Below are 10,355 nucleotides of genomic sequence, written 5' to 3'. Positions count from 1 at the left end.
ACTGAACGCGACATCGGGACAAAAATGTGTAAATTATACATCCGATCGAAAAAATATAAAAACTCGTCTCGATGACTACATTGTGCAACATATGTCCAAAATGATCTATTGGAAACAAAAAATACTCCATAAATACTGCAGAATTCGTTTGAATTGATAGAATTAAGAATTAACTTTCCTACCTCGAGTATAATGATATAAGAAAATGATCACGTTTTCAGCTGGCATTTATGCATTACTATCCTATAAATGTAAGTTTCATAAATAACGCTAAATATTTATTAATAAAAATAAGATCAGATTAAATAAAACTAATTAAAACAAACACTATGTGGTATTACAACATAGTATAATATAAAGAGTATTTTCCCGAAACTACAGAGATTTAAATTATTATATTATCATTAAAAAGAATTTTTTCAGCTACTTTTAAAGTACACCTATGAGATGATTTATTATGTGTACAACATTATTTAAAATACCAAAATTATGAAATCCTTTTTCGAAAATCATCGGTTAGTGTAAACCAGTGTATTACAAAAGATGAAAGGTAACATTCTCTATTATTCCGAAAATGTCTAGTCATATAAGTCAACATAATAAAAAACATGGAGAATACTTAGGCAATTATACAAACTAATATTTTTGTAATTTCTATTGCGTGTTTCGTCCAAATTTTAATAGGAGTTTGTAGACAAATGTTTTATTTTATTTTCTTCTCATGGTTACTCTGGGGTTTTAATAATGTCAAGTAGAAAGTTGATTGAAGTCATAGAAAATGCTCACTGGAAGTGTGACATACGAAGAACATTCCTGACATATTTTTCATAGCTTATCTTTCACGTACTTTAAATTCGCTCAAGAATAATCATTCAGCCACAGGAAAAGAACGTCGAACATAACGTCGAAAACGTGGGAATTTAAGACAGCGTTAAATTCATTTAAGACATCCACAACCCACACTCTCGATGAGAGCCAAACGTCCAAATATCCAAATAACCAAATCGACGACCCAAGCATCTTTTGCAAACGCAATTCAATAGATGAAACTGTGATAACAGCGAAGCCAAGATTAGAAGAAACAATGATGCAAACACCACTCATCTACAATCTCCCAGGAGCCTCATCTACGCCATTACATCTACCAATAATCTCACCTGCCAAGATCAGTGAACCAAGTATAACTTAGTCTATACCTGATTGCGAATCTAAATCCCAGGAGAACAGCAGTTCAACTGATGGAGACGAACCAGATATTAGCCCAGTTTTGCCACAACCTACGAACACGAATAACATTGTCACACCAGCAGATGAAATTCGATGAAAATTAATAGGAGAAGCTTGCAGTAGATTAATCGCAGGTCACAAGGGTGTAACGGAAACCTTAAATCAATTAACCCTTTCGGTACTACCGCCGCCTATTGGCGGCATCCACGGAAAGTTATGTGGGCACTTTATGTGGACACCGTGAACAGCACCAACGGAAAGTTATGTGGGTATGATTACTCTCTATAGTACACATTACTTTACTATTCTGTGTTTAAAATTCCCGGCTGTTCTAATCGTTCCATTATAATATATAATTAGTAACAGTCAACAGCGTGCCTTAATTATATATGTTTTATAATATATAGATAAGCTACGAAAAACAAATTGGAATGTTTGCTTATATCGTTAATTTTTTTAATGTATAACTTACAATTTGAATTTAGTTCCCTTCAGGATGAGTGTAAAACGCTTGAAAGGAGAACAATGAATAAAAGAAATCATTGATTCCAAAAGAGATTCTGATGAAGAAAATCAATATAATTTAGCATTTCGCAAAAGGAGGAACAATCGAGCACGTGTACTTAGCACCTCAGAATCTGAAGAAGCAGAAGAGCCTGAAGTACGAATTGATACTCCTTCTAGCATCAAATGGACATCAAAGAAGCTCAGTCCAAAAATTCATGATGTTACGCCACATCATTCGGGAGTAGTTGGGAACAATTTAAATCGTTCGTCGAGAATTTTGGATTACTTCAGACTACTTTTTTCTGAAGATTTAGTTAAATTTATTGTGGAAAAAACAAACAATTACTGGTGTCGACAGAAGGGTTCAGAAGGGATGGAAGTGGATGAATTATATTGTTTTATTGCTGCGTCGTTATTAATGACGCGAACCAAAAAGCTATCCTTAAATGAATATTGGTCTAAAGATAAGCTTCTCCGAAGCGATATATTCAGTCAAATTATGAGTAGAGATCGCTACTTTTCATTATTGAAAGTGTTGCATTTTACGGACATAGTCGGTCGCACTGCTGATCGTTTATACAAAATAAATGAAGTAGTGGAAATGCTACGAACATCTTTTTATCAATGCATTTCAGCCATACCAGCGGTTATGTATAGACGAAAGTCTACTCCTCTACAAAGGCCGTCTCTCATTTAAACAATATATTCCCTCGAAAAGGAGTAGGTTTGGTATAAAATCATTCCCACTTTGTGACTGCAAGACGGATTATATCCAAGATATAATCATTTATTGTGGGGCTAGTGCTACTGTAGCTACCGAATATCAATATATTGGAAAGCCAGGGAACTTTGTAATGTCGCTTTTGCAACCTTTTCTAAACAAAGGCCATTGGGTTGGCAACTAAGACTATTGTATTTATCTGGATAACTGGTTTTCCAGTCCCATATTGTTCAACCTACCCCACGAAAAAAGTACGAACGCTTGTGGCACTGTGCAAAGAAGACGGAAAGAGATGCTTAAAATAACTGATAAATTGAAAAAAGGAAAGGCAGTGTTCCGCTCATCTGAAAATCTGTTTGCAATGAAATGGTTTGATAGAAAGAAATTTTATATGCTTTTCACTATCCAAACCGCAGAATTTGCAGAAGTACCTAAGAAGTCAAGAAAAAATGAAATTGTTCTAAAGCCCAAAACGCATACTGCCTATATAAGCACACCACAAAAAAACAAATCCCAATGGCGAAATTTCACCTTCAGTTGATTAAGGAAATATTAGAAAAATAACACAAGAATCATGAATATCATCGGCTCACAGGGGGACATTTTCCTTCGATATATCAGTCGGGGAAAAAAGATCGAAAACGAAGATGTGTTGTATGTGCGGCTGGTGGTGTGAGACGTGAATCCAAGTATCAGTGCGAACAATGTAATGTGGGCTTGCGCGTTTCCCCTTGTTTCGAAAACTATCACACCAAGTTACACTATTAGTTTTGTCGTTGATTATATTTCACTATTAGTTTTATTATTTATTATGTTACACTATTAATTTTGTTATTTATTTTAATTTTGTAATATTGGACCATATTATTTATATCAATGCCATTTACTTTAATTAATGTACTGTAAAGAAAAAGATATGATTTTAAAACGTTAAGCGCCATGCCTGTTTTGTTGTCTGTCCTTCCGTCTGATCGGCGAGATAAGATACCGTCGAAATCGGTTTTCTGCCGAGGATTGGTTTAGGTTACGACTAAGCAGTATAAACATTTTAGAAATGTTTTTCAAACACGTTAAATTCCGCGTCAGTCACCGATGTCGCGGTCCGAATGAAAAGTTTAGTGTCAATCACGCTCGAGATTTCTATGAATGCCGCAAAACATGTTTTCGCGGTTTACGCTGTCGGACAGAGCAACCACTCTTGCGAAAAACTTCCTCGTTCCACGAATGTATAACCGCGGCCAGGTCCTCCGTACCGAAAGGGTTAAAAGAAAAATATCACTGCCCCGAAATGAGAAAAGATTCACAAGAATTCATTCGTTCACTTATCAGAACAAAACCCGTCAACCCGTGATTATTACGGACACATCTCTGGAACCTTTTGACGAACTTGCCATCGACACATTTGGACTACTTCCAAAAACAATCAATGGAAATCGCTACATTTTAACTATGCGAGACAATTTAAAAAAGTATTGGTTAGCAGTTGCTTTATCAGATATTAAAGCCATGATAATAGCTGACGCGTCCGCGAGTCATTTCATTGCAATACGTGAGACACCAAAATCCATTTCGATAGATGAAAACACTAGTTTCTTGGGAAACTAATGCTACATGTTGCCGAGATGGATCGTTAAAAAGGAGCCATATATTGTATTAACAGAACATCTAAAACAATACATCGAGTCATATGAAGAATGGGACCTCTACTTACCATTTGCCATGATTTCATATAAATACCTCCGTCCACGAAGCTACGAATTTCACACCCCACGAATTAATCTTCGGGAATTACGATAAGTGAGCTAATCCGACATAACTTATGGTGGAGTAATACGTCCATGTGTAAAAAGAACCTGAAACAAGTAAATTCGATCCATGTTACATCGGGCCATACGAGATAGTAGATGTCGGATATAAATAATGCAATTTTAAAAACAGATGCGACCGGACACCTAATCGCGAAACATCAGGATAAATTAAAACACTCTTTCGTCTTCGATAGTTCGTCCGACACAAATTAAAAATTGGAATCACTTTCAGGATGAAGTAAATCCCGCTGATTATCCAGAGGTGCACGAGGATCTCTTAATATGCCAATGTATAAGGAAAATGCAACTCGTGTTTGAAGCTGAAGAATACAAATTGTGTGAAAAATGTTGGTCTCAAGTGGCAGCAGAAGAAAGAGAATTATTTCCTGAAGGCTGCTGGCATACCATCGCAGGAAACCACAGAAGTGAGGCAGATTGTCATTGTGAAGGATATGGTTCTGTAATCCTGGAAACATCAAACGCTAGTCGATGCCGAGAATGCATCGAAGAATACATATTTCGAAATGTAACTGGAGACATTACAGTAATTAAAAAATGGCAAGGCCATTGATGTGGTTACTCAGTGGTAGCATCATGACCGTTGACAGCAACACACGCACATATATACTGCAAATAATTAATTTATACAAGCAGGAGAGTCATCGGATGAGAGCATTAATACTTTTGAAGAAATACTTCAATGTAGCAAGGAAAAAAATGTAGACCTTATATTTCATTGTGGAGATTTATTTCACGATGCGAAACCAACAACTTCTGATGAATTAAAATGTATGGAATTGTTAAATAAATACTGTATGGGTCCCAGGTTAGCAAGATATGATAATATCAATATAAGATGGTATTTGAAGTACGACAAATATTAATGATTGTTTTTTCATCAGAGCAATTAACATCCAATTTTTGAGCGAGCCAGAATTAACATTCCCACACTGTACTTTTAAAACTGTAAATTTTTAGGATCCAAATTTTAATATTGACATGCTAATATTTTCCATTCACGGGAAAAACGACCATCCAAGTAAGAAATATAATATCAATAGTTTAAGTACAGTGATTTTTCAACATTGATTCAGCCATTAGTAATTATAATCAAAATTATAGGTTGTGGAATAAATGGGCCAAATGGACTTGTTGTCTGTGTCTGGTTTCATAAATTATTTTGGAAAATGGACAGCCACCCCTAAAATGATCATTCCTCCACTGATGATAAAAATGGGTAATACCCATGTTGCAATTTTTGGTTTAAGCTGCATGAACGATGATAAATTAATACGGATGTTGAACGATTTTAAGGTGAACTTATGAGATCCATATATGTATTGAGAGGTCTTTCCATTTTTTTTTATTGCAAATGATTTTCATTCATAGGTGAAATGCTTTAATTTGTTTGTTTTACATAAAAAACGTGCACCATGTCTTAAACGTGGATATACTTCGGAAGCCCACCTTCCCTCTTTTGTTGACTTTGTCGTGTGGGGAGGGGAACAGGAATGTTGTATCACACACGTGTTTAACTTTAAAAGACAATACTACATTTCTCAAACAGGTATATTTTTAGATTTATTTATTAATTATGATGCATGAAAAATAAGAAACTACTGCTTAAGAAACGCACTTACAGATTGCGATTTCTTTATGCGAAGGCGAATCAAAGGCCAAACACATTGTCATACTTAGCGTAAACGGTAATAAGTTTAAGTTGAAGAAATTGAAATTAAAAACCGTTAGACCATTTGTGTTTGACACTCTGGTCCTTAATGATACAAATATAAAAAGTAACAATGATAGATTGCTATCAGAATCAGTTTTTAATATCGTCGACCGACGCATAGAAAATGAATTGATTCCTAGTACCGCGGAACAATTGTCAAATCATCCGAAGCAACCGGTCTTGCCGTATATTCGATTGAAAGTAATTTACTTGAAAGATAAAGAACGGTTCGATTCGACCAGGTAAGATTCTATTAGTATATTAACGAATACAAGTAATAAATGGAAATAAATAATATGTGTATTTTAGATTGGCACAGAAATATTGTGATAAAGTTGCTAATTCTCACGAATTAATTGTATTCTGTAAAACAAGAAGTTCCGGTAAGTACTCCAGGATACGACTGACATTATGAGCTATACTGAGGTAAACAAAAATTGCGATATTCTACAAGATGCTCGAAGGTAAAATTTGTGTTTGGTTTTTTAATTAGGAGAATTAAGGTTTTGTGGAAACCACATACAAGCAAAACTAAAAGGACACCAGTTTGGTTGAAAATAAAAACCTATGAACAATACTAACAGTGAATGATCTAAATAAAGCATTAGGTAAATTTGTTAACAAAAATAACACTAACGCTTTTAATAACCTACAGAGGTCAAGCATATACAATGTAATATTTCAAAATATTGATTTGCCATTATAAGCTCGATTGTATTGTTACAATTAATTCTTTACATATAGTCGTGAAATAAAAGAACTTGTGCTATGTTTGGAAACTACTGAAACAACTGCAGATATTGGAAATATCAGGAAAGAAATTAAAAATTATTGTGATAAGAGAAAGGAGGAAGCACAAAAAGAAAAGACAGAAGTATATGTATACTCGCAAACAAACTCATTTAAAAATGATAATATACTATCAGATTTGACAGATTGGATAATCGCATGCTATTTTATAGATGCAAACATTATTTGCTAATAGACCGGTAAAACCCTTCAATAATGACGAGATAATAGTTATTGTCAGTAGTAGTAACGATGAAGAAGAAGCGGAAAAAACAGATAAAGCTAATGGCAGTGGAGCATGTAACAAAAGCAAAGAAACCGATAAAAATAATGAAAATCATAAAAGTTCTGTTGGTATAACATCTGAGAGGTAATTTACTTCAACTCAAAAACAGACAACAGCGCAGGTACATCATCGAACTCTATTAAACGATTCACAGTTTATATGCATAGGTCTTTGATTTACTATTAACCATGACATTTTATCATTTGCTACAGGATGAAGCATTGGGCGGTGATGTAATAAAGAAAATAAATTGAGGGAAGCCTAATAAAATACGGTTCCTACGCAATTTCGATTCCAATTTAGATTAGTTTGTCCAGGTCCGAATCCTTGTTTATACACTACTTGTAAAACATTATATTAAACAAATACTTTTCATTAAATCTTGAAATATTTGATAATATATAATATATATTATATATAATTCGGACATTCAAGTTGCAACAAAAAAAAATACATACTATAAACAAATCTTAAAATCGTATAAAATAGAGATTTAAAAACGACATCAATCTTAAATAAATACTAATGATAGAACAACTAGTACAAGAACTAGTAAAACACCGTTTATCTGGACTGTGTTTATCCAACATAGTAACCCGTTACCAACAATTGGATGTCAGGAACGATGCTCCTCTTATCCAACTCCAGTCTACGCGACATACCCATTATACAACACACTGTTTTTGTTTCTTAGTTAGAAATTCTAGCATAGTCTTCCTGCATAGAATGTAAGATAAGTAACGATTTAATTCAGTTACTTGTATCTATGTGATTCGTCCAGAAACTATATTCTCATTACGTCTTCACACAAATCAAACGAAAAGAGAAAAAGAGTGGTGCTTTGTATTGAAGAAAAATTTGAAATTAATAGACGCTTCAGAAACAATTAATCTCTTGTCTCGTAAATATAACATTGGTAGATTTACTGTATATATCATAAAAAAATTATAAAGATAACATATTAAAATGCAAAGAAGATGATGCAGCAAACACGAATAGAGGAATAAAAATGAATAACAGCTTCTAAAAGTCGGTGAAAGTAATTCATCTTTGCATGAAAGATCAGATAGCGAACAAACCGTAATCACAAAGTTATATATATAATGTTGCAAGGTGCATTTCACACTGCGTAGAGTGCGATGTAGAAAATGTGATTAAAAATGATGGAAATGATAAAGGATTTCATATTCTTAACGACAATAAAATAATATCTCAAGTTATAGAGGATCAATCTGAAGTGAATGTATAGGTACGCTATACAGTATGTTATACAATACTTACATTAAACAACTTAAGAAACAGTTTCAGATATCTAGAAATAAAGAAATAAATACAAGACATGCCCATAAAGCGACATTTTATTAGAAAATAAGCTTACATATTGCAAAGAAAATATATTAGGAATTGTAGATCTCGATAAGTTACATGCATGCCGAAAATTTCATCGAAATCAGTTAACGCAAGGTCATAGTTACGAGCATTAAACAAATTTTAAAACAGCAACTTTCTCACAATTATTGGACAGAAATATTAAAAATCAGGACAAAACTGCGATTTTTGCGATCTTTAATTGTTTACCGCTTATACCAAAGTCAACCGATTCCGCTGAAATTTTCAACATGCATATAAATTACCGAGATCTACGAAATGCATTTCTTAAATCATCGTTATATATATTTCGTCATATATTATTTTCTTTAATCATTCTAAGCAATAACAAAATTCAAGTTGTTCAGTCCAGTTCTAAGCAAGTTATGGCGTTTTAAAAGTTGTCCGAATATTAATATAAATAAATATGGCCGCGACGCCATATATCCGCAAGAACCGATTGCCCACGTGGAAGACACGTGCTTCCAGTTTCGCAAGCTTTCTCGAGACGCCATATGCGTAACGCACGTGGCGTGTAATAATTTGCACTGGCGAATAATTAGCCCATCCGAGAGAAGGTGTCCGAGCCATTGAAATGTAAATGAAGAAATTCGTACTGATAATGAGACTTACCGAAAAACTGATCAGAAATTCCCAGTTACGAATGCGGCTTCTGGCCGGTCACTAGTCTTGCCATATCTTTGGAACGGTCGCTGCCAGTTGTTGCCAGCACTGTCCTTTATTATTTCGCCTGCTGCCCTATGGTCTTTAGCGGCTATCTTCCTTCATTTCGTATGAATTAATATCGGCTCGAATTGTCACAGTTACACTTATTTCTTCCAAGTACCCAACGCTACGGTCTACGCGACAGTGATCCTCGTTCTCGGCAGATCGCTTCCTCAGCCAGAAACGAGGCATTCCCCACTCCCCAGACTCGCGGCTCGGCACGACGCACAAACCCTACGCGCACTCGCCGTTGCTCAGGGCCGGCACCATTCGACTCAGCCCACGCTCCGAGCGTCCTAGATCTCGCGGCATAATTCAGTGACTGTAGAGAATACCGCAACATGTTACAATTTCAAGAAATTTCAGTTTATGCAAATACGATAAGCTCAATAAATGGAAAACCAAGAAAGGAATTGGTTTCTGTAAGAACTTTAAAGGACAAACATCTCGAAAGTGAAAACATGTGACATTCAGTGTTTTTTCTTCCAGCCGCAGAATTTCCTTCTTTCCTGATTTTGTTAAAAGACTTACTAATCACTTTGCAAATAAAGATAAAAAAAATACAAAAATCATGTTTTCCACAAAACAAAAAAATAAATTATTATATTCAAAAAACTCTACCAAATTGCAGAAAAACAGTCTAGACTGAGCCCTCTTATAGCAAACTACGTGTTACATTTAAGATTACTTTTTTTGTCCGTGAAATGTGTATACGCTATACGTGATTGTACTGAACATGTGTAATAAATTATGATACCCAAAGCTCATACAATTTTCGAACTTTAGTATTTATCTAGCACTCTTTATAGTGATTAGATCAGTGCACAGAGATTGACATATAATAATTAGATGAGTGTGCAGATGATAACTAGAAAAGGCTCAGTAAATGAACCGTTCAGTGCACATATCGCTTAACTCCATAAAAGAAAAAGTTGAGAAACGCGATGAAACGATGTACATTGTTTTCTAAAATTCCTGTTATAATATAGATTCACACATATAATGTAGAGTGCATAAATACAGATATAGCTTTCATCTGACGCTGTATAAAATTAATAAGAAAGAATAGCCAAAAAATAATCGTCAGTAATGTTACAGCTTTTATGTGACTGGTGGAGTTAATCAATTTGGCAACTGAAAAAAAGTAGTAAAGTTAAATTCAGTCTTTAAATTTTTAAGTTTTTTTATTAC

At 34.4% G+C, this 10,355-nt stretch overlaps 1 long non-coding RNA gene across 1 annotated transcript; it reads right to left on the bottom strand.

The window, feature by feature from the left end:
* Nucleotides 1-493: 493 nt before the first annotated feature.
* LOC143261879 (uncharacterized) lies at nt 494-9,236 on the bottom strand. The gene is made up of 2 exons (XR_013035891.1): nt 9,072-9,236; nt 494-4,308 (listed from the first exon to the last, which is right to left on the bottom strand). It is a non-coding gene; the product is annotated as an uncharacterized LOC143261879 (long non-coding RNA).
* Between the last annotated feature and the right edge of the window lie 1,119 nt (nt 9,237-10,355).

This window comes from Megalopta genalis, unplaced genomic scaffold, assembly GCF_051020955.1.
Source record: "Megalopta genalis isolate 19385.01 unplaced genomic scaffold, iyMegGena1_principal scaffold0071, whole genome shotgun sequence".
Classification (NCBI taxonomy): Eukaryota; Metazoa; Arthropoda; class Insecta; order Hymenoptera; family Halictidae; genus Megalopta; species Megalopta genalis.
This window is presented reverse-complemented; position numbering and strand designations above follow the sequence as displayed.